Genomic DNA, 25535 nt, shown 5'->3' on the forward strand with positions numbered 1-25535 from the left:
TTACATTCTTATGCAATGAAATAGAATATGAGTGTGTATGTACCTATAAATATCCATACATATGTATATATAAACCATGATTATAAAGTGAAAAATATAAATTCATACAAAGTATTTGAATATATTGTAGTTTGAATGGGAGAACATTAGGAATTAACAGGAATCAGGAAAAGCTTCATGCAAAAGGTTAAACAGCATCTTAAAAGAACAGAGGGATTTTGTTGTTGTAGGGAGGGTATACAATCCAGATAATATGGCAAGTCTAATGAAAAGGCGTGATAGAGGATAGACTGTCATGTGTGAAGAACAGAAAATAGATCAGTTTAGTTGGCATGTAGAGTAAGGATAATGAAATAATACCAATAAAATTGGAAAGGTAATCTGGAGCCAGGTTGGGAAGTGAGTTCAAAAGAAAAGGAACAGGAAGTCATAGGAGTCGATAGAATAGGGAAGACACATGTTCAGATGTACTCTTAAGGAAAGCTACTCTGGCAATAGTATATAGCATGAGCTATATTAGCATGAGCTGGGGTGGATAAGAGACTTGGGTCAGAAAGATCAATTAGGAAATTGCTGCAATAATTCATACAGAAGAGAATAAGGGCCTTTAATTAAGGTAGTAGCTGTGTGTATGTGAATGTTGAGAGACGAAGTCAGATGTGAGGGAGACTGTGGGGTATAAATAGTAAGATCTGACAAATGACTGGCCATGTGAAATCAGGAAAGAGAAAGTCAGGACCATGTGGAGATTAGGAACTTGAGAAACTAGCAGAGATTGTTTTAAAAAAAATTAAGGAAGTTTGGAAAGGGAGAAGGCTTGGGGAAGAATAATGAGTTCGGTTTTAGACATCTTGAGTTTGAAATGTTTCCAAGACATTCAGTTTAAAATTAAGTCAATGCAGTACAAGAAGCACATTTTCGGACTGATATGAGTATCTGCATATGGCCTTAACCACTTAACAGGGACACAGCTTATATTCTGAATTTCATCTTTTCTTCTTCTTAAGGAATTGGGGAATGAAAACTAGCTTTATAAAACTATTCTGTCATTGCTTTTGTTTCAGCAAGAGGAAAATATGGAATATGCAAAGGAGATCCAGTCTCATTGTTCTAGTACCTCTCCTCAGGGCTGGAGGTCATGAAAAATTTTAAAGAACCCAAAGGAACCATAATTTTTTTTAACTCTTCAGATGTCACAAATAAAGAGACAATAGAAAGAAGAAACTCAAGAGCCAATTAGAAAATAACAGGGAATTTTGTAGTAACCAATCTCATATCAAGTCAAAAGCAAACAAGTTGATCTTTTACCTTAATCAGTTAATTAGCCTCCTCAAAAATCACATAAAATAGGCAACAAAAGTGAAAAGTCTTCAAGTTTTCAAAGTATTCACAGATTTGAAGATCAGAAAGAGTGCATACTTTAATCTTTTAATTGACACAGAATTTGATAACATTAGTGTAACTATCCATCAGATAAAAGATTGTTACTTACCTTAACAAGATTGTTAGACCACATTGATATTGATTCCAACATAATTCAAATCTAAAATACACAAAATATATGGATATTTAATAAATACTTTTTAATATAAAGTACAGGTAGCCTAGAATGTTTTTCAAGTTTATTTTGGCATTATATAGAAAGGAAGAATATTGTTAAACACTAGTAAGTGATTAAAAGTTAATTGCTGACTGTCTCTATGTGAAAATGCTATACTTTAAAGAAAAACTAAAGTAATTGGAATTCAGTAAATGTTAACTAAATCAAATAAAAATATTTATAACTTAAGATACATATAAACTTTAACAGTTCAACTTTAATATTTGGTAAAAAGAAGAAGAGGTTCAGCAAAGATAACTAAATAAGCTAGAATTATATTCTTTTTTGTGAGGGTTGTGAAGAGGCTTTGGGAAGCTTCCCTAATCATTATATAATATCTGTTTCTAGGCTCTGGAATCTAAAAATGTAATAATCTAGCAATGTGAGTATCAACAAAGCAGAATTCTTAGTGGCAACCCGTAACAGAAATACTTGCTTCATACTATGTATGAACTATTTCCTACCAGGAAAATATAAAATGCAATGTCAAGGAAAGCAACTAAAACATATATATTGAAATTCCATCTTTGGTAAAGAGTTTGGGAGGAGTAAATTTTTAAAATTATTCTCTTTTTAAAATATTGTATTTGTTTTAACTAGTCAAGATCAACTCAAGAATAATATGTTATTCTCAGATCTCAAGGTCAGGCTGGATATCTACGAGCTTTCAATGCTCCCAAAATAGTCTGATTTAGGGCAGCCTGTTTGCTAGTCTCCTGTTCTGAGTTGTACAGGTTCCTGACTTAGATCTGGATCTGTTCAAAAATAGACTGCTGCTGGACTTGGCCTCTAATGGTGAACTGAAAATCTATGCTCAAAGTGTCAAAATCGGAGGCTCCTCTTCCATATGGGATCCCTGTCCTATTTATTCCTGTGGAGATGGGGACAGATACTGGGAATAATTGAACTATATCTGAGGCCTGAGCCACGCTACTGCTGAGGTCTGAAATTCCTTCTTTATCCATACTCAGTCCAAGTCTTCTCTACATATTTCACTGCCCTTCCCAGGTTTCTTGCCAATTTGTGCTAGATTGAATCTGAGTAGTAAGGGACCAAGTTGCCAATTCGCATCTGTCTCCTTCTCAGCGCTCCAGGGTAGGTCTGGGAAGTCATCTTGACTTGATCACATAGTCTCTCCCTGGACATTAGAGAGCTTTACATGCAATGTTCTTTTGCCCTGATACAAGGTATATAGATCTCCCTATTTCCCTGTGATAAGCTGGGCTGGCAAATGACTCATTTTGACTTTTTCTAGATTTCTCCAATAAGATTCACTCGGGTGCAAGAATTTATAAAAGGGAGCTCACTCCACTGGTTCCTGGGGCTATGCCATCTTCCAGAGTTAAGATTTTAAACTGAAATGCCTTCTCTTTACCACATCACAAAATACTGAAGTATAGTAGTGGGAAAAGACTTTAATATTCAAACTGACCTGCCCTGACTTCCCATTAGAACTTAGGTCTTGTTTACAAAAAATAAATCTAAAATTTTAGCTCAAAGCTCTTCTTGCTTTTGATATTTTATAGACTAGTTCTGTTTAGTTATAAGAATAATCCAGTTATGATCTCTCTTTCCCAAAATGATTGAAGATAATTTAAAATACAGCTCTAAGATATGTAGTTAAGGATTATTAGGGATATCTTTCCAGGTTGGAGTGAATTTTTGTTATCCTAACTGTATTTAGTCAGTATATCTGGTTCTTCTTTAGCCTAGGGTAAAAGCTTAATTCTAGAGAAAAGAGGTTTATGTTACTCTATGAGAATACACACAGACAGCAACTGGGTGTCTCAATATACAAGGAAAGTTGAGCTAGAATACATGTTTCGTGAAAGGATTTCTAATTCTGTGGTTTAAAGTCAGCAGTACAAATTATATGGGATAAATGGTAATCACTATCTAGATCAGAGAGAAGTTCCCAGGTTTCTTCTGTCAATATCTACACTTGCCAGAGGAGAGAAAATGGATTTCCTAGATTAGCAAAGGGTCATCTATAAATCAATCAAACAAAAATAATTTATTATATATTTGATGTTAGAAAAGATTGATAGGAAAAGGGGACGGCAGAGGATGAGATAAATTGATAATGTCATGGAAACAACAAACATGAATTTAAGACTGATTTTGAGAAATAATGGAGGATCGTAGAGCCTTGTGTGCTATAGTCCATTGGGTCCCATTGGGTCAATCATTCACAACTGAATGATTGAACAACAACAGCAAAACTATGTACTTGGCCCTAAGAATATGAAGACAAAAAAAAGAAACAGTTTTTTGTCTTCCAGAAGCTTATATTTTATTAGACAAATAAGGAAGAGGAAAGGGATATTTATTAGTGGGCTCAAAATGTAAGCAGCCCCTGCCAACAGAGGGAAGTAAAACTGACTTCTTGGGGAACCTGAAACCTGATTGATATATATAATTAAACTTTATAGTAGTGTAGTTTGCCTACTGAAGAATGACGATCCCAGCAAGACAAAACGAACCTTTCAATACACAGTAGTCAAAACATTAACAAGTTGTAGATATTGGTACCAATCTACTGTATAGTTCTTTCAAGAGATTTTGCCAGATTTCAGGGTAAGGACTTGTGCTAAAAGAATTATTTTGGAAATAAGAGTTACAATAGAAAAAAAGTGACTATGTGCTGAGAAAAATATGTAGTATAAGAAAGTGAATTATTAGAAAACAAGATACACAGTATAATTACTCATTTATAGTCCTTCATAGCTTTTCTATGGAAAAAAAACTAATGGAAATTGTAGAATATACTTAACCACTTACTTGAATAAAATGAAGTTATCAATAGTTAGGGAATTTAGTTTAAATACCTTAGAAAAATATATCTCTATGTTCTGAAAAAGGAAATAGCAAACCATATCATTTAAGGTTAAGAAATTTATCCAGGGGCAGCTAGGCAGTGGATAGAGGACCAGCCCTATAACCAGGAAGACCTGAGTTCAAATCTGGCCTCCAATATTTAACACTTCCTAGCTATATGGTCCTGGGCAAGTCACTTAACCCCAATTGCCTCAGCAAAAACAAAAAACAAAAAAAGCAGAAATTTATCCAAAAGATATAAATAAATATGCTACAATTGTTTGGGAACTCAGTTGATTGAAATCCCATTGAAAAATCTATCAACTATAACAAAAGTTAAAGTAAAAAAAAGTTGTTACTCATCAAGTGTACACTTAACATCCATTGTGATAAAAGTGTAGTTTCATGAGGAAGGAAGAATTGAAAGAATATGTCAAAATTTTATGAACTAAATGACAAATCATGTAGAATAAATAACTACAACTAAAGGAGAAGACAATGCACATTAAAAGGTTTTCTTTTTGTTTGATTTGGTTTTGAAACTTGATCTCCCTATCCTGTTCAGGCTAGTGGTACAGTGGACTACTCACAGACTAGTCAATACTGACCATCATGGAAGCTTTAGTCTGTACAATTATTCTGGCATAAAATTGCTCACTCTTTCCTTGGTCAGCCCTGGTGGCCCTTTGTTCCCAAGAGCTCACCATATTATTTTGAGCCAGTGCAGACACCAATTTGGCTTTTATTCTATTGTACCTTTAAGCTCCTTAATACAAGTGATCTACTAATCTCATTCTCCTCCAGTACATATATTCGACAACAAATCCACACGTCCAGCAAAATATTATATTTTTAAAATATCATTTTAAGGGATCATATAAGTATTTTAATTATTTTATTTCTCCCCCTTGTTGCATACCATTCATTACATAATCATATATGATCCTATGAAGGAATAGAATAAATTAGATTTCAATTAAGGTCTTTTTTCCCTTTGGGGTCAAGAGCATAACTAAAGAAATTATTTACTGATAAATCCATTTGAACCTCAACAGCTAATTAAGATTGTGTTTGTTCCGAAGATTTGGATTCTAAGACTATATACTTAAAATAAAGGAATGACAAGCCCCTGATTAAATATTGAGGGTACCCAAATAAAAACTGCTTGAAGGCAGTTAGATGGCTCAGTGGATAGAAATTGGGCCTGAAGTCAGGAAGACCTGAGTTTAAAATCACTTACTAGCTTGTATGACCCTGGATAAGCTTAAATCCATTAGAGGAAAAACATGGTAAAATACTACAGTATCTTTGCCAAGAAAATCTCATGGACAGAATGACCCATGGAGTCATGAAGAGTGAGATACAACTGAATGACTGAACAACAACAGAATTTATAGTAAAAATTTATAGAAAGTATAATAAAAATCTAATTCAAATAACTTTAAACTAAAAAAGAAAGCTTAAAGAATATATTGCTTGCATATATTCATCAACTTAGATACAATGAAGAGTGATTATGGGAAAGAATAACTAGTAATTGAGACACCCAGAAATTCATAGGAAACAAAATCCAAAAAAACAGCTTGGAGTAAAATTTAGGCTTATAGGCAAGATTAGCAAGACACCATAACAAATATTTTACCTCATAATTATGATTTAATTCTATTGGTAACTGGCAAGATGAAAACTATGACCTGAATATGGCTCTGTATGGGTATATCTTATTCAAAACCATAAGTAAAAGGCAGGAAAACAGGAGTGAGGAGAGGCATAGCATTATATGTAAAAGGTACATTTTGTGTAAGGAAATTTAGGAACCAGTGAGAAGGAGCAAATTGCAAAGTATTTAGGTGAAAATAAGTACAGGGAAAACTGATTTATGTTGTCAGATCACTTGTACAAAAAATAAAAACAGGTCAGGAAAAAGGTCTCAAATATGGAATAGAGATGGTTGACTTCAACTATCTAGATCCTGCTAGAACTTTCTCACCAAAAGAAAAATAGCTATCAATTTGTATACTTGCCCTAATAGTAATTTCATTCTTTAACTGGTAGAAGAAACAAACAAAGCAAAATGTTGTGGTTCTGATTCTCAACAAAGAAGAACTGGCTACACGGATCAAAATGATAGGAGCCTTAAGGGATAAGTAATAATTATATTAAAAGTTTATGACAGCAAAGTAAAGTCAGGCATCCTGGATTCTGAGAGAATAAATTTCAAAGGATTCAGAGGGAGGGTAATAGAATCATCTGACTGAGTCAGCTCAGAAGGAAAGAGATACTCTGAAGCATTAAATTCTGACCACACAAAGGGAAACAATTCCAGTGGGAAGCAAAAGAAGGCACTGTCTGAAGACACTGATGTGGTTGCATAAAGAACATGCCAATCATCTTAGATTTTTAAAAGATACATACAAAATACAGAAACAAAGACAAGTAACAAAGGATGCATACAAAATTGTGGTCTGGATACTAAAACTTGCAGAATGGATAGGAGCTGGCAAAAAAGAAAAGCTAAGGAGAACCTTTTAAAAAATTTTTTTTAGCTAGAGAAAAGAGGCTCCAAGGAGTCGGTCAATAAACATTTATTAAGCACCTATGTTCCAAGCATTCAGCTAAAACCTAGAGATAACACTTGTATTAAAAAGAATGCTGGGTACTACTACTGGGCTTATACCCCAAAGAAATACTAAAGAAGGGAAAGGGCCCTGTATGTGCCAAAATGTTTGTGGCAGCCCTGTTTGTAGTGGCTAGAAAATGGAAAATGAATGGATGCCCATCAATTGGAGAATGGTTGGGTATATGAATGTTATGGAATATTATTGTTCGGTAAGAAATGAGCAGCAGGATGAATACAGAGAAGCTTGGAGAGACTTACATGAACTGATGCTAAGTGAAATGAGCAGAACTAAGAGATCATTATATACTTCAACAATGATACTGTATGAGGATGTATTCTGATGGATGTGGATTTCTTTGACAAAGAGAAGATCTAACTCAGTTTCAATTGATCAATGATGGACAGAAGCTGAGTCTTCGCCAGGCTAAATATGTCCTTTTTCTCATGTCATCTCATCATCTCAACCCTTCATTATCATGTTTATCCTTCTTCTTGACACACTTCAGTTTATCAAGGTGCTTTCTAAACTCTGATGCCTCAAATTATAAGTACAGGATCTTAGATATTTTCTGATTGGGCTAGAGTCTAACAAAATGTCCTCAAGGATGTGTTGGTAAATGTTTAACAATTGGTTCATTTAAATTTTAAATGCATTATTGAAAGTTTCTCTACCATATTGTAAAATCAACAACAGTAACTCAAGCCCTGATTTGTATCACTTTGCCATTTTTTGTTGAAGAAAGAACACTGGGAAATGAATGTAAACTGTTTGTATTTTTGTTTTTCTTCCCGGGTTATTTATATCTTCTGAATCCAATTCTCCCTGTGCAACAAGAGAACTGTTTGGTTCTGCACACATATATTGTATCCAAGATCTACTGTAACCTATTTAACATGTATAGGACTGCTTGCCATCTGGGGGAGGGGGTGGAAGGAGGGAGGGGAAAAATCAGAACAGAAGTGAGTGCAAGGGATAATGTTGTAAAAAATTACCCTGGCATGGGTTCTGGCAATAAAAAGTTATTATAAAAAAAAAAAAAAAGAATGCTGGCCTCAAGGAGCTTATGGAGTAAGATAACACAGAAGTAAGCTATAAAGGTGAAGTGAAGGGAAGCTTCCCCACATAGGACCACAACATACCAGTGCATAAGATGGAGGGTCTACGACACGCACCCTCCTTAATGGGAATGCACTCGACCATCCAATCCTAGGGGCCGCAGTGGTGGAGCCTACTGATGAGGTATGAGTGATCTTACATCATGAAGCACTTACTGAGGCAGAGAAATGAAGCCAGCTGAGAAAGGACCACTACTCAAGGTGGATGGAAACCATGAGAATCTTTTCCATCTTTCATCTTTTTGTTTCTTCTTTCCTTTCTCTTTCTTCAATGCCTTCTGAAAGATTTAGGATCACAGAGTTAGAACTGAGTTAAGAGCTAAATTTTTAGTATAAGAAAACTCCAGCCCAGAGAGGTTAAATTCAATTGACACATGGGAGAGCCAGCTCTAACCTGTGTTAGACCTGTGACTCCTCCCAAGTCTTCTGATTCCACATCCTGCATTCCTTCCATTGTACCATGTCAAAGAGTGGTCATTTCTGGTTTAAGAGTTAATCTGATGGGAAGTTTCCAGCAGAGTGTCTCAGAGATTCATGCTCAGCCTCCTGACTTTTTAATCAATGACTTTGATAAAAGAACAAAGAGCTTCACTGTCAAATTTTCAGATACCACAAAGCTAGTGTGACTGGTACACTGGATAATAGACTCAAAATCCAAAAACCTTGACTGGACTAATAAAGTAGTAGAAACATATGTAAAATCTCATGCATAGTTTTAAAAAAATTTACTATAAGTAAAAACATGCATGGGGGAGACATGGTTAGACAGCAGCTTTTATGAAAATGATTTGGGGGAATTTAATGGAATACAAACTAAATCAATCAAGTGTGATATTTTTAGTAACCAAAAAAAGGTAATACAAACCTTGGACTACATTATTAAAAATAAAAATTATAGAATTAAAGAGATGGTAGAAAAGGATGTACTAGCCAGCCAGTTTTATTTCAGAGAGCAGATTGTTAAATTTTTCAGTATGAGCCTTTAAACAACAAAAAATGGCAAAGTGATACAAATCAGGGCTTGAGTTACTGTTGTTGATTTTACAATGTGGTAGAGAAACTTTCAATAATGCATTTAAAATTTAAATGAACCAATTGTTAAACATTTACCAACACATCCTTGAGGACATTTTGTTAGACCCTAGCCCAATCAGAAAATATCTAAGATCCTGTACTTATAATTTGAGGCATCAGAGTTTAGAAAGCACCTTGATAAACTGAAGTGTGTCAAGAAGAAGGATAAACATGATAATAAAGGGTTGAGATGATGAGATGACATGAGAAAAAGGACATATTTAGCCTGGTGAAGACTCAGATATACATGCCACATATATACAGATATAGATGTAAAAGAGAAATCAATTGGGGGAAGAGCCAAGATGGCAGAAAATAAACAAGTCTTTGTCTGAACTCTTCCAGACTTCCCTCAGCTCAAGCTCTGAACAGCTTTTGGAGTGACAGAATCTACAAACATTTGGGGTGTAAAAAATTTCCAGCAGAAGATATTTTGGAAGAACTTCAGGAAAGGTAGTCTCAATCTGGTAGAGGGGAGTGGGCTCAAGGTGGAGAGATTCTGTATGCCAGAACAATCTAATAGAAGGCTTATAGGCAAAATACAGCAGTACTGGCTACTCTGTCTGTCCTATTTCAAAAGCTAGTGGATCAGCAAACAAGTTTGTGAGACCTCCAACACAACTACAGAAAGCAAATAGTGAGCCCCTGAACCCCAAAATAACAAGCAGAACTTGGTGACACCCACTCAGCAGAAGGAAGCCAGTCTTGGCTCCAGGGCAGCATGAAGCTATTGTCATCTGTAGAGGAAGCTTGGGTCAATCTCCCCTGTGTCCTAAGAAAAGACTTTAACCTTTTAAAATGAGTGAAAAAGCAAAAAAAGAGCTCTTACCATAGATAGCTATTATGGAGGTAGGGAAGAATAAACCTCAAATCCTGTAGACCCGAAAGGCAAAATGTCTCCAGATAAAGTCTCAGTGGGTAATATGAGTTGCTCTCCAACTCAAAAAGATCTCTTGAAAGAATTCAAAAAGGACCTTAAAAGAGAGAAGAAAAATGAGCAAAGGAAATGAGAGCTTTGGAAAAGGAAAAACAGAAATTGTCTGAAGAAAACCATTCCTTAAAAAATAGTTTTGACAACATAGAAAACGAAAACAACTCCTTAAAAATCAAAATTTGTGAAATGGAAGAAAAACTCCAATGAACAAAACAACTCACTTAAAAGTTTAACTAGCTAAATATAAAAGGGGATAAAAAATACTAACTGAAGAAAACAATTAATTAAAAATTAGAACTGAACAAATGGAAGTAAATGACAATGAGACATCAAGAATCAGTCAAACAAAAACAAAAACTAAAGAAAGAAGAAGAAAAAAATGTAAAATACCTCATGGGGAAAAAAAAAACTTACTAGGAAAATAGATTCAGAGAAACAATATAAGAATTATTGAACTACCTGAAAACTATAATGAAAAAAAAAAAGAGCCTAGCCAACATTTTTCAAGAAATCATCAAGGAAAACTTGCCCTGATGTCTTACAACCAAAGGGGTAAAACAGCCATAGAAAGAATCCACAGATCACTTCCTGAAATATACCTCCAAATGAAAACTACAAGGAATATTGTAGCTAAATTACACAATTATCATATCAGAGAGAAAATAATGCAAGCAGCCAGAAAGAAACAATTCAAATATTGAGAAGCCACAATCTGGATTACCCAGAATTTGGCAGCTGCCACTTTAAAGGATTGAAGGACCTGGAATATGATATTCTGGAGGGCAAGGAAGCTTGGATTACAGCCAAGAATCAACTCTGCAGCACAATTAAACATTATCTTTCAGGAGGAAAGATGGTTTCTCCGGGGAAAAGATGGTCATTTGATGAAATAGGGTTTTTCATTTTTTTGTGATGAAAAGATCAGAGCTAAACAGAAAATATGATTTTCAAATAAAAAACTCATAAAAAGATAAAAAGGGAAGGAAAAAAAACCTATGTTTTTTAAAGGTTTAAAGGTTTATATCCCTATATGAGAAGATAATAGGTTTAACTATTGAAAACTATATCTTTGTTAGGAGTATACTTAGAGGGTGTAGGTTTAATTTGACTTTATTGTGATAATATAAAAAAGAAACTAGGGGTGGAAAAGGGATTGGACAAAGAGGAAAGGGGAGGTAAAATTGGGTAAAATATATTGCATGATGATGCAAAAAAGACTTACTCCAACTGAAGGAAAGAAGGGAAGGAGATGAGCATTGTGTGAACCTTAATCTCATCAGTTTGGCCCAAAGAGAGAATATCAGACATATTTAGTTTGAAATAGAAATTTGTGTAGGTAAATAGGAGGAGAAAGGGGAAAGGAAAAGGGGGAAACTAATAGAGGGGAGAACAGAAAGAAGCAGAAGAGGAAAGGGATAAGAAAGGGAGGAAGAGCTATAAACAGGGAGGGCAGATTGAGGCAGGCAGTGTTCAGAAGCAAAACACTGGTGAGGAGGGAAAGGGGGAAAGGAAAGAGAAAATTATAACTTGGGGAAAATTAGATGGTGAGAAATATAGAGATAGTAATTTTAACTGTGAATGAATGAGGTGAACTCTCCCATAAAACTGAAACAGAGACAAACTAGATTAAAAACCAGAATCCCACAATATGTTGTTTACAAGAAACACATCTGAAGCAGAATGATACATACAGAGTAAAGGTAAAAGGCTACAATAGAATCTATTAAGCTTCAACTAATATTTAAAAAAAAAAAACAGGGGGTAGAGATCTCAGATCAAGCAAAACAAAAACAGATCTAATTAAAAGAGATAAGGAAAGAAACTATATCTTGCTAAAGAGTCCCTGGATAAGTAATATCAATAGTAAACATATATGCACCAAGTGATATAGCATCCAAATTCCTAAAGAAGTTAAGAGAACTGCAAGAAAAAAACAGACAGTAAAACTAACAGACAGTAAAACTAACCTAGTAGAACTCAACCTTGTTCTATCAGAACTACATAAATCAAACCACAAAATAAACAAACATGAAAGAAGTTAAGGAGATAAGTAAAATTTTAGAAAAATTAAATACGATAGACCTTTTGGAAGAAACTGAATGGGGACAGAAAGGAAATTACTTTTTTGTCAGTAGTACAAGGAATGTAAACAAAAACTGACCATATATTAGGGCATAAAAACTTGAAAATCAAATGCAAAAATGCAGAAATAGTAAATGTATCTTTTTCAGATCATGATGAAATAAAAATTACATATAATAAAGGGAAAATAGACCAAAAATTAATTGAAAATGAAATAGTCTAATCCTAAAGAACAAGTGGGTAAAACAACAAATCACAGTAACTATCGATAATCTCATCCAAGAGAATGACAATATTGAGACAACATACCAAAATTTATGAGATGCAGCCAAAACAGTTCTAAGGGTAAGTTTTATATCTCTAGATGCTTACTTGAATAAAATAGAGAAAAATAAGATCAGTGAATTGGGTATGCAACTAAAAAAGTTAGAAAAAGAACAAATTTAAAAACTCCCAATTAAATGCCAAATTTGAAATTCTGAAAATAAAAGGGAAGATTAATAAAATTGAAAGAAAACTATTGAACTAATAAACAAAATGAAGATTTGGTTTTATGAAAAAGCCAACAAAATAGATAAACCTTTAGATAATTTGATTAGAAAAAGGAAAGAAGAAAATCAAATTGCTAGTATCAAAAATGAAAAAAGGTGAACTTTCCATCAATGAAGAGAAAATTAAAGCAATAATTAGGAACTATTTGCTCATTTTTATGACAATAAATCTGATGATCTAAATGAAATGGATGAATACTTATAAAAATAGAAATTGCAATTTGGAACTATGCCCAAAGGGCTATGAAATTGTACATACTCTTTGATCTAGCAATGTCTCTACTGTGGCTGTATCCCAAAGAGATCATAAAAAAGGCAAAAGGAGCCATATATGCAAAAATGTTTGTAGCAGCCCTTTTTGTAGTGACAAAGAACTAGAAACTATGTGGATGCCCATCAGCTGAGGAATGGTTGAATAAGTTATAATATGTGAATGTTATGCATAGAATATTATTTTCTATAAGAAACGCTCAGAAGGATGACTTCACAGAGGCTTAGAGAGACTTATATGAACTGATTCTAAGGGAAGTGAGTAGAACCAGGAGAACATTGTACACAGCAATAGCAAGATTAAATAAGCTCTGATGAATCTGGCTGTTTTCAACAATGTTTCAGGCCAGTTTCAATAATCTTGTGATGGAGAAAGCCATTTGCATTAAAGGGAAGACTATGGGGATTGAGTGTGGATCTTACAACATAGTATTTTCACCTTTTTTGTTGTTGTTTGCTTTTTTCTTTCTCATTTTTTTCTTTATGATCTTTCTTGTGCAACATCATAAATATGGAAAATATATATATATATATATATATATATATATATATATATATATATGAATTGCACATGTTTTATATACATTGGATTACTTGCTGAGCAGGGGACAGGGGAGGGAAAAATTTGGAACATAAGGTTTTGCAAGAGTGAATATTGAAAATTATCTTTGCATATATTTTGAAAATTTTAAAAAAATCAATTTTGTTCTTTTTACCTGAAATGAAAGTACTAGGAAGAGAGGTTGGAAAGTAAAATGCCAACAGGTACACAGGTGGAAAGGAGATTGTACTGCAAAAAGGAAAAAGTGGAGGCAAAATGAGGGAAATTGCATCTCAGGAAGAGGCAAAGAAAACCTATTATATCTGAGGGAAAGAAGGGAGGAGGATGAACAATGTATAAATCTTACTCTCATCAGATTTGGCTCAAAGAAAAAATATTAGACATATTTGGTTTCACTGAGAAACTTCTCTCACTTTATAGAAAAAAAGAAAGGAAAGGGAAAAGAGAAGGGGTAGGCTAAATAGAAGGGAAAACATAAATCGTAGGGAAAGATATAAGAAAGAAGGGGGTGGTTCTAAAGGAAGAGGACTGCTTGAGGAAAGTAGTGCTCATAAGTAAAATAGTAGGGAGAAGAGAAAGGGGAAAAGGAAAGAGAAAAGTATAATTTGGGGTTTTAATAAGATGGCAAGAAATACAGAATCAGTAGTTTTAATTGTAAATGTGAATGGGGTAAACTCTCCCATAAAGTGTAAATAGATAGCAGACTGAATTAAAAGCCAGAATCCAACAATATGTTGTTTACAAGAAACACATTTAAACTAGAGTGATACATACAGAGTAAAGGTAAAAGGCTGGAGCAGAATCTATTATGTTTCAAGTGAAGTAAAAAAAATAAAATAAAAATCAGGGGTAGCCATCCTGATCTCAGATCAAACAAAAGCAAAAATTGATCTAATTAAAAGAGATAAGGAAGGAAAGTATAGCTTGCTAAAGGGTACCACAGATAAAGAAGCAATATCAATACAAAACATATATACACCAAGTGGTATAGCATGAAAATTCCTAAAGGAGAAGTTAAGAGAGCTTCAAAGAAGGAATAGACAGCAAAACTATAATAGTGGGAGATCTCAACCTTGCTCTCTCAGAATTAATAAATCAGACCACAAAATAAATAAGAAAGAAGTAAATAGAATACTAGAAAAGTTAGGTATGATAGATCTTTGGAGAAAATTGAATGGAGACAGAAAGGAGTACACTTTCTTCTCGGCAGTTCATGGAACTTATACAAAAATTGACCATATATTAGAACATAAAGATCTCAAAATCAAATGTAGAAAGGCTAAGAAATAGTAAATGCATTTTTTTTCAGAACATGATTCAATAAAAATCACATTTAATAAAAAGCCAGGGGAAAATAGACCAAAAAGTAACTGGAAACTAAATAATCTCATCCTTAAAAATGAATGAGTGAAACAGCAAATCATAGACTCAATAATGGCATCCAAGAGAATGACAATAATGAGCCAATATACCAAAATTTGTGGGGTGCAGCCAAAATGGTAATAAGGGAAAATTTTATATCTCTAGATGTTTAGTTGCATAAATAGAAAAAGAGAAGATCAATGAATGGGCTTGCAACCAAAAAAGCTAGAAAAAGAACAAATTTAAAAAAAAACAAAACTCCAATCAAATACCAAACTTGAAATTCTAAAAATAAAAGAGATGAATAAAATTGAAGCTAAAAAAAACTATTTAATTAATACATAAAACTAAGAGTTGGATTTATGAAAAAACCAACAAAATAGAAAAGCCTTTAGTTAATTTGCTTGGAAAAAGGAAAAAGGGAAATCAAATTGTTAGTCTCAAAAATGAAAAGGGAAAATTTTTCACCAATGAAGAGGAAATTAGAGCAATAATTAGGAATTGTTTTGCTCAACTCTATGCCAATATTTGATAACCTAAGTGAATTGAAGGAATACCTACAAAAATATAGATTACCCAAATTAACAGAAGAGGAAATAAATCACTTAAATACTTCTATTTAGAAAAAGAAATTTTAGAAAAAGAAATAGAATAAGCTATTGATCAACTCCCTAAGAAAAAATCCCCAGGAGCAGATGGATTTACATGTAAATTCTACCAAACATTTAAACAACAATTAACTCCAATACTATATCAACTATTTGAAAAAAAATAGGGAATGAAGGACTCCTACCAAATTCCTTTTATGACACAGACATAGTAATGATACCTAAACCAGGTAAGACGAAAACAGAGAAAAAAAATTATACACAATCTTCCTAATGAATATTGATGCAAAAATCTTAAATAAAATATTAGCAAAGAGAATACAGAAAATCATCCCCAGGATAATATACCATGACCAAGTAGGATTTATATCAGGAATGCAGGGCTGGTTCAATATTAAGAAAACTATTAGCACAACTGACTTTATCAATAACCAAATTTTTAAAAAACCATATGGTTATCTCAATAGATGCAGAAAAAGCATTTGATAAACTCCAACACCTATTCCTATTAAAAACACTAGAGATTATAGGAATAAATGGATTTTTCCTTAAAATAGTCAATAGCATCAGTAAGCATCATATGTAATGGACCATTCCCAATGAGATCAGGGGTGAAACAAGATTGTCCACTATCACCATTACTATACAATATTGTATTAGAAATGCTAACTTTGGCAATAAGAGAAGAAAAAGAGATTAAAGGAATTAGAGTAGGTAATGAGGAAACCAATTTATCACTCTTTGCAGAAGATATAATGGTATTTTTAGAGAACCTTAGAGAATCAACTAAAAAACTATTAAAAATAATCCACAACTTTAGCAAAGTTGCAGGATACAAAATAAATCCACATAAATCATCAGCATTTTTATGCATCATTAACAAAATCTAACAATAAGAGATACAAAGAGAAATTGCATTTAAAAGAACTGTCTACCCCAGGACAGTTGCCTTTGGGGCACCAAATTTTAAAAATCCTATTACTATTGCTGTTTGTTCTATAAAGCTTCTATTTCAACTGGACAATTTTTGAAGATTCTACAAGCATCACCAAAAAAGACTGTAATCTTCACCAAGAAACCAAGTCTTTATAACATACAGGAGTAGTTCTGTAAGATAGAGGAACATTAGAAATCCTGAGAATAACTTTCTACCTTTTTGTTAAGCTGCTCTTTCTGATCTTACTTTTTGTGATTTGAAATCTGGCTTACTGATGTTAAAAGGACATTTACTCTAAGATCAGCTTAATAACAATATGGGGAAAATATTAAGTGATTGTGAAACTCTGAAGAAACAAAATTGAAAAATTGAAAGAGAAAAGAACAGGGTTAAAAAGCATCATGTTTTGTTATGCCACTTTAATACAAATTAGAGATAAACTTTAAAAAATAAAAGTCAATGACCTACTAGATTATTCTGTGGGAAAATACAATGTACAGTAAAAAACATAATTTTATCTTTGTTTTTGTGCTACTAGATCTGAACCCTAATGTAAGTTAACTATTTTCCTGAGAGTTAAAAATAAAAGCTAAATATTTGAATCTGGCTAAGTTTAATGTCATAGAAATTCCTAAATGGATATGCTAATGTTTTGTAAAACACTGATAGTTCAAAGCTTGGAATTAAATACATTTTTTTCCTTTCTCTACCTCATTTGACACTGCTGACCAACTCTTTCTACCAGATCCTCTCCTCTCTCCAGCTTTTCATGACAATCCTCTCTCCTGGTTCTTTTAAAGTCTATTTTGCTTAGCTGCCTTTGTTGGACCTGATGATTTCCCTCTGTGAGGATGTCCCACCCTCCATTACCTCACCTCCCTCTCTATGATGAACATTTCTATATTAGACCTCATCTTTCTGCTGACCTCTAATCTTACTTGAGAGCCTGCTGGATATTTTTACCTGGAGAATCCAAAGACATCTCAGGCTTAAAATATCCAAACAACTCATTATTTTTCCCTCATCTCAGGCTTTCTAACTTTAATATTTCTGTTCAGAAACCCACCACTTTTCTGCAATCACACTAGTTCATTAGAATGAGATCTCCAATTCTTCGTTTTCCCTTAGTCTCCCCCTCTATATCCAAGTCCCATTGAGTCTGGCTCTATATCGTTCATATTTAATCACCTTTTCTCCACTTATAGAACTGTAGGACTTATGGCCCTTATCTCCTCAACCCAGATTTATTATTCTGGCTTCCCTCTGGCCCTTCATGCATTTGAGTTTTCCTTTCTTTGCCCAGTACAGGTCTGACTATGTCACTTGGCTATTCAAGAAGCTCCAATTTCTTCCTAATACTCCATGGACAATATTATAGCTTGACTTTTAAAGCCCTTCACAACTGAGCTTTACCTTGTCTTTCCTGAATGATCACACATCATACCCCCTCAGTCACTCTACTTTCTAGCCAAATTGACCTACTTACTCTGCCCTATACATGACTTTTACATTTCACTTCTTACTTCACTATCTTTTCAAGGCAGAAACTCTGGGACATGCTCAGTATTGTAGGAGCCAAAGTAGCCAGACATTAAAAACTTGCCACTCAGCCCTCTTTGTAGTGGCTAGAAACTGGAAACTGAATGGATGCCCATCAGTTAGAGAATGGCTGAATAAATTGTGGTATATGAATATTATGGAATATTATTGTTCTGTAAGAAATGACCAACAGGATGATTTCAGAAAGGCCTGGAGAGACTTACATGAACTGATGCTGAGTGAAATGAACAGGACCAGGAGATCATTATATACGTCAACAACAATAACATATGATGACCAGTTCTGATGGACCTGGCCATCCTCAGCAAGGAGATCAACCAAATCATTTCCAATGGAGCAGTAATGAATTGAACCAGCTACGCCCAGAGAAAGAACTCTGGGTGATGACTAAAAACCATTACATTGAACTCCCAATCCCTATATTTATGCCCACCTGCATTTTTGATTTCCTTCACAAGCTAATTGTACAATATTTCAGAGTCTGATTCTTTTTGTACAGCAAAATAACGGTTTGGTCATGTATACTTATTGTGTATCTAATTTATATTTTAATATATTAAACATCTACTGGTCATCCTGCCATCTAGGGGAGAGGGTGGAGGGGTAAGAGGTGAAAAATTGGAACAAGAGGTTTGGCAATTGTTAATGCTGTAAAGTTACCCATGCATATAACCTGTAAATAAAAGGCTATTAAATAAATTTTTAAAAAATAGAATAAAAAAAAAACTTGCCACTGCCTGGAATAATCCCTCATGGTCTATTCTAATTCTTGAAGGTTTTACAAAGTACTTGAAGCCAAACTGGATGTTCAAACTTGTTCAAGAAAGGACTCAGCTAAGTACAGTTATCCCAAATCTGACTTATTTTTCCTCTGAAATGCCTCCTTTTTCCTAACTTCTCTATTTCTGGTTGTAGGCTGCAATATCTTTCCAATTTTCCCAAATCTCAAGCCATCCTCTATTTATTCTCCCTCACCTCCCCAATAAAACATCCAATCAGTGGGCAAGCCTTATCTATTCTCCCTGCATCTGGCTTTTTCTTTCCATTAACACAACTACCACCCCAATTCAAGATTTCATCTTTTCTTTCCTAGTCCATTGCAATAGCCTCTTACTACAAAAGACAAAAAAGTACCTCCTAATACTAATTGCAACTTAAATCACAGAACTACTGTGAGAATTAATGAGACAATTTAAGCCAACCAATCAATCATTCTTAATAGGCTCAAAATCAAAAGAAATGAATTATATTTGAATGAAAGTGTTAGTTTGCCCAGAAACAGGATACCACAGTATTTCCTGGCTACTTTGGCTATTTACCTGCCTCTGAGGAAACTCAAGACTCTATCCCTGGCATCCTGGAAACTGAGTCAGATTTCATTGTTCTTGTTTAGGGCAAGGTCACTATGCTGCCAAGGGCTCTAGGAGAAACTAGAGCCTAAAATCTTCCTGCTCATTATTTGTCATAGAACATTAGTATTCCATTATATTCAAATACCACAACTTAAACTGTCATTCCCCAATTGGGTATTCACTCAATTTCCAATTCCACTGCCAACCATAAAAAAGATGCTACAAATAATTTTACACATATGGGTTGTTTCCCTATTTTATGATTTTTTTAGAATATAGATCCAGGAGAGAGACTGCTGGATCAAAGGGTATGCACAATTTTATAGCACTTTGAGCATAGTTCCAAATTGCTCTCCAGACATCAATTCACAACTCTACTAATAATACGTTAGTGTAGAGAATAGGAGAAACTATGTATGTAATTGTCTTCCCCCCCATCTAGAGTAGAAACTACTTAAGGACAGGGACTGTCCTATTTGCCTGAACTTGTATCCTCAGGACTTAACAATGCCCAGTACATAATGTGTATTTAATAAAAGCTTTTTCTGTTTTTGCACAAATAAAACCAAAGCAGCCAAAATTAGAAGGGAAGCAGAAAACTAGCGAACAATTTTTATAGTGTTTCTGATAAAGGTCTCATTTCTAAAATACATGGAGAACTGAGTCAAATTTATAATAAATCAAGTCATTCCCAATTGGTAAATGGTCAAAGGATATAAACAATTTTCAGATGATGAAATTAAATCTATATGAAAATTGTCATATGAAAAAAATCCTCTAAATCACTATTGATGAGAGAAATGCAAATTTTAACAACTCTGAGGTACTACCTCACACCTATCAGACTGACTAAGATGACAGGAAAAGATAATGAAAATGTTGGAGGAGGGGTGAGAACACTGGTACAATAACGTATTATTAGTAGAGTTGTGAATTGATGTCTGGAGAGCAATTTGGAACTATGTTCAAAGTGCTGTAAAATTGTGCCCACCCTTTGATCCAGCAGTCTCTCTCCTGGATCTATATTCCAAAAACATCATAAAATAGGGAAACAACCCATATGTGTAAAATTATTTGTAGCATATTTTTTATGGTTGGCAGTGGAATTGGAAATTGAGTGGATACCCAATTGGGGAATGACTGTTTAATTTGTGGTATTTGAATATAATGGAATACTAATGCTCTATGACAAATAATGAGCAGGAAGATTTTAGGAAAGCCTGGAAAAACTTATATGAATTGATAAAATGAGCAGTACCAGGAGAATAGCGCATAAAGTAACAGTAAGTTTGTGTGATGATCAACTATGACAAACTTAGCTCATTTCAGCAATACAGTGATCTAAAATAATTCTAATAGATTTAGGATGGAAAATGCCATCCCCATCCAAAGAAAGAACTATGGAGACTAATATGGATGAAGCTTATTATTTTCATTTTTTTTCTTTCTCATGGTTTCTCATTCTCCCTTTTGTTTTTTCTTTCACAACATGACTAATATGAAAATATGTTAAAATAACTGCACATGTAAAACCTATATCAGATAATTTGCCATTTTGGGAATGGGGGAAAGAATTTGGATTTCAAAATCTTATAAAAGTCAGTGCTGAAAACTATCATTACTTATAATTGAATAAAAAAATACTATTAAGCAAAAAAAAAAAAAAAGATGCTTTTTTTTTCCACTGGTATTCCATGGTAAATGAGACACTGAATCCTAGGAATTTCCTACATAGAATAGCTCTGGCTCATCTCCCTCTTTCTCATTTTCTTCCCTTTTCTCCCACTATCTATAATTCAGAATCTGCCACTGTGACCCCAATCCTTAGACTTGAGCTTTTATATCTTTTCTTGCCTGGCAGGAGAATATTATCTAATTCCAACCCATGATGTTGAGCTGAGTCTGCTCCCATTATAAGAACCGTTTAGGAGTATGGTACTTCCCCATTAGAATGTAAGCTTCTTTAGGGTGGGTCATGTCTTGCTTACTTATACTTTTATTTCTAGCACTTAGCACAGTGCCCAGTATATAGTTTAAATAGCTAATAAATGATTTTCCATTCATTTATTAAATTACCATCTACTACATACCAAGGATTGTGTTGGGAATACAAATATACACAATCAAAATTCTAAAATGATATCTGAACAATTAAATTGGCAAGTTCCTTTTTATTTCCTTTATAATTACCAACTTCTAATTTATGGTAGCATACATTATAAACACTATAGTAACAAAGGTACTCATTTTCTAAAGCTCAAGCTTATACTTTCAAAAAGTATATAAAACAGCATGAAAATCAAATTATTGCCTCTTCCTATTTAAAAAGTAAATGAGGTTTTATTTAATATACCATTGGCTTTACAAGTCTATATTTTACAGACAAATGGTGGTCTTATTGTATATAAATTATTTCATTCCAGCTATTAAAAAAAAAAAAGACATTCCACTAAAAAGATGGATAAAAAGCTCTGGAGATAGGAGGACCAGAGTTCAAATTCGACCTCAGACACTTAATACTTACTAGCTCTATGATCCTGAGCAAGTCACTTAACCCCAAGTGCCTTGCAAAAATAAACAAAAAATCATGTGCTTAACTTGTAAAAGTTAAAGCTATAAAAAATTATAAAATATATATTATAAAACTGAAAATGCCAAATGTGAAATCTAAGCATGAGCAGGTCTTAACATGAATATCTTCTTTCCAGGGTTTCACAATACAGTATATTGGAAGCTCTGGCCACCAAACAATTTTGTTTTGCAACAAGAAATTTTAGGTGCACATGATATACATATTTTAAAAAGCAACATGAAATTAAGTAGTAAAATTAAGATTAAAACTGTATCTTCTCACTCTGTCACATAAGCCTTAAACAATACTCTTTTCTAAGTAAAACCTTTTTAATAATAATAATAATATTTAATTCTGTTTCCCATAGTACTTTCTACAGTTACCTCCAACCTTAATGACCAAAATATGTCACTAACATCAAAACTATAACAAAATATGTTAAAATCCATAAATAACACTTATCATATTTGTAGAACAACTTTAACAATAACAGCTAGTATTTTTATAGCTCTTTTAAGGTCTGAAAAACATTTTGCAAATATTTCATGTTATCCTCTTATCAACCCTAGAAAACAAGGATCATTATCTCAGTTTCACAGATGAGATGAAAAAGCAATTGGTTTTGAACTCAAGATTTCTTGACTTCAGGTCCATTGTTCTATTCAATATGCCTCTCTTTCTTCTTTAAGTACAAGTTTCCTCACTAAGCTTCTCAACACCTTTATGAAATACATAATAAGAATACTCATATTTACTTTCCCAATTAAAAGATGGAAAGGATGGAGAAACAGAAGTTTGTGATTTTTCCTGGCTCACAAATAGTCCAACAGTGACCCGGACCACCCACAAAATTTCCAGTTAAATGATACAATCTCATGAATCCATTTTAAACACATGCTTAAGAAAAATCCTGGGGGGGGGGGGGGGGGGGGAAGGCATCTGAATGGAAAACTCAGAGTCATTTGGCAAGTTTGTAATGTTTCATATTGCTAATTCCCTTTCCAAAGAAGATCATTGTTTACTACAAAAGGAAAACTCCACCCAAAAAGAAGGAAGGTGCTTAAAGGAAGGAAATGTGGTGAATCAGTCTTTTCTTGTGAATTGTTGAACTTCAGTCATCATTATGCTGTTAATCTTTCCCCATATAAAAAGTAAAGATTTGCACACAAACTACTGGGTTAACATGATGGGACATATAAATCAAACAGAATACTGTTTTTCCTCAGTGACTATTAGCAGTGAAACTGGAGAAGAATCAGAATGGAAAGTTAACAGATTGTAATAATTTTTCTTAGGTGTTAAAAGAATTCACATAAAAATATGTCAATATTACTTTTCAAGATTATAATATGTTGATAGTTTGGCAAAAATTTAGCTTGCTGGGAAAAGATGTGTGTTAATGATGAAAGCACAGATAAATACACACTAGCAGCTAATTTCATTTGAAAAATGTAATTAATTTTAAATTATTAATGAACTGAAAATCTAATTAAGTTCTTCAAGGTATACATAATTATATTCGTCCTTAAGTTATATTTTAAATATGTTGAATATTTCTAGTCCTCAAAAAAATGAGGTTTTTGTTTTGTTTTGTTTTGTTTTTTTGGTTTATGGAAGATTAAATTCCCAGTAAGGAAACTCAACCAGGAAATCTTCAACTATTCAGCAATTTAATATCTTGGAGGTACCTGGGGCACTGAAAGATTAGTGAGTCACTCACCCTCAGGTCACACATGAAAAGTTCAAAAAAACCTGGAGCATGTTCTTCATTTTCCACCCTGAGATCTCACGCTGCTACCCAGACCACAGGCTGGAGTCCAATTTAAGTGGTCATCATTTCAATAGCCTTGTGGTCCAGAAACCATATCCAGGTGGTTTGGACCTTTTTATTCCAAAACTCTTGCCCTAGAATAAAGCTTCTTAAACTGTGGGTCATTACCCCATATGGGGTCATGAAACTGAATGTGGGGGTTGTAAAAAAATTGGTAATGGTAAAAGGTATCAAAAAAATTCTAACAAGATTTAATCCTTTATGTAAAAATAAACAAACATATCCATCTCATTAGTACGCAAACTTGCTTTCATCTTTAATAAATGATAAAATTATATGTATACCAAAGAATTGCTTTAAGTAAATTTCTTTAGGATTCATTATCAGTAAATGTTTATAAGCATGCTGATTTTATATTCCCATATGTAGAGGTATGTAAATTATAATTTCAGAACCCCACAGTTACATGACCCTATAGGGGATTGAGAAGCTGGGCCCTAACCTACCCATCATTCTGATTGGCATCTCCCTCTTGACTCACCATTTCAGCAATAGTACTTTCAAGTCATCTTTTGAAGTCCAGCCAAGCAGTCTTATAACCCTGCAGGTGTCATCTTCTTCCTTCCAGTTCTAGAATCACAATCCAAACAGCTCTGCCATTATTTCTGGAAGAGGTGTGTTGATCTGTTCTGAAAACCTGCCTTTTCCTAAACTTCTCTATTTCTGTCCAGACTGACACTGCCCTCCCAGTCCCTGGGCCATTATGCTCAAGGCCCCATTCTGGCTCACTGAGCATCACCTCCTCAGTTACCAGGACTGTCATCTCTACTGCAAGCAACTCCCAGGACAGGTTCTGGGCCCTCAGTGGACATTCTTACCAAGAGCCTGCAACTGGACTGGTCTGCCTCAAGTCTCTGCTCCCATCTGCCCTTCATTCAGCTGTCAGATTGATCTTCCTAAAACACAACTCTGACACCATCACTCTTCTCCTTCAGGAAAGCTCCAGCAACTCCCTATTAGCAGGATCAAATGCAAAATCCTGCATTTTGATTTTCAAACTAACTTGTAATTTGGTTCATTTCTATTTTTCCACTTTTCTTACATCTTACTCCCCTTTACATTACTGTCATTAAATGACACAGACTTTTGCTGCTTCTCAAACAAGATACCACCTCCACCTTCCAACTCTGTGTATTTTCACTGGCTTTACTGCCCCCTCCCACCCTGGAAGGGTCTCCTCATTTCTGCTCTACAGCTTCTCTCAGCTTCCTTCAAGTCTCAGCTAAAATTCTACCATCTGCATGAATCCTCATCTGGTTTATTCCTTTATCTCTGTGCCTTCCCTCTGAGATTACTTCTAATTTTTTGTTGTTGTTCAAGGGCAGCAAGGTGATGCAATGGATGGAGTACCAGGCCCAGAGCTAGGCTCATCTCCCTGAATTCAAATTTGGATTCAGATTCTAACTATGTGATCTTGGGCAAGTCACTTAACCCTGCTTGCCTCAGTTTCCTCATCCGTAAAATAAGCTGGAGAAGGAAACAGGAAACCAGTATTTTTACCAAGAAAACCTCAAACGGGGTCAAAACTGAACATTAAAATTTAAATTTTGTAACAGTACAAATCCTTTAGCATCCAGCACTCAGAACACAGTCAACCCTCTTAATAATTTTTTATTCGTTCATTCACTCATGGAAGTATACTCCTTTAAAAAAACTATTCAGTATCTACCTACTACTCCATGGTGCC

At 34.1% G+C, this 25535-nt stretch overlaps 1 long non-coding RNA gene across 1 annotated transcript; it reads right to left on the reverse strand.

Annotated features, from left to right (window-relative positions):
* Window positions 1–1492: 1492 nt before the first annotated feature.
* LOC116421467 lies at window positions 1493–25281 on the reverse strand. Its single transcript, XR_004231827.1, has 2 exons — window positions 24330–25281; window positions 1493–1543 (listed from the first exon to the last, which is right to left on the reverse strand). It is a non-coding gene; the product is annotated as an uncharacterized LOC116421467 (long non-coding RNA).
* Between the last annotated feature and the right edge of the window lie 254 nt (window positions 25282–25535).

Source organism: Sarcophilus harrisii, chromosome 2 (assembly GCF_902635505.1).
Source record: "Sarcophilus harrisii chromosome 2, mSarHar1.11, whole genome shotgun sequence".
In the NCBI taxonomy this organism is placed as follows: Eukaryota; Metazoa; Chordata; class Mammalia; order Dasyuromorphia; family Dasyuridae; genus Sarcophilus; species Sarcophilus harrisii.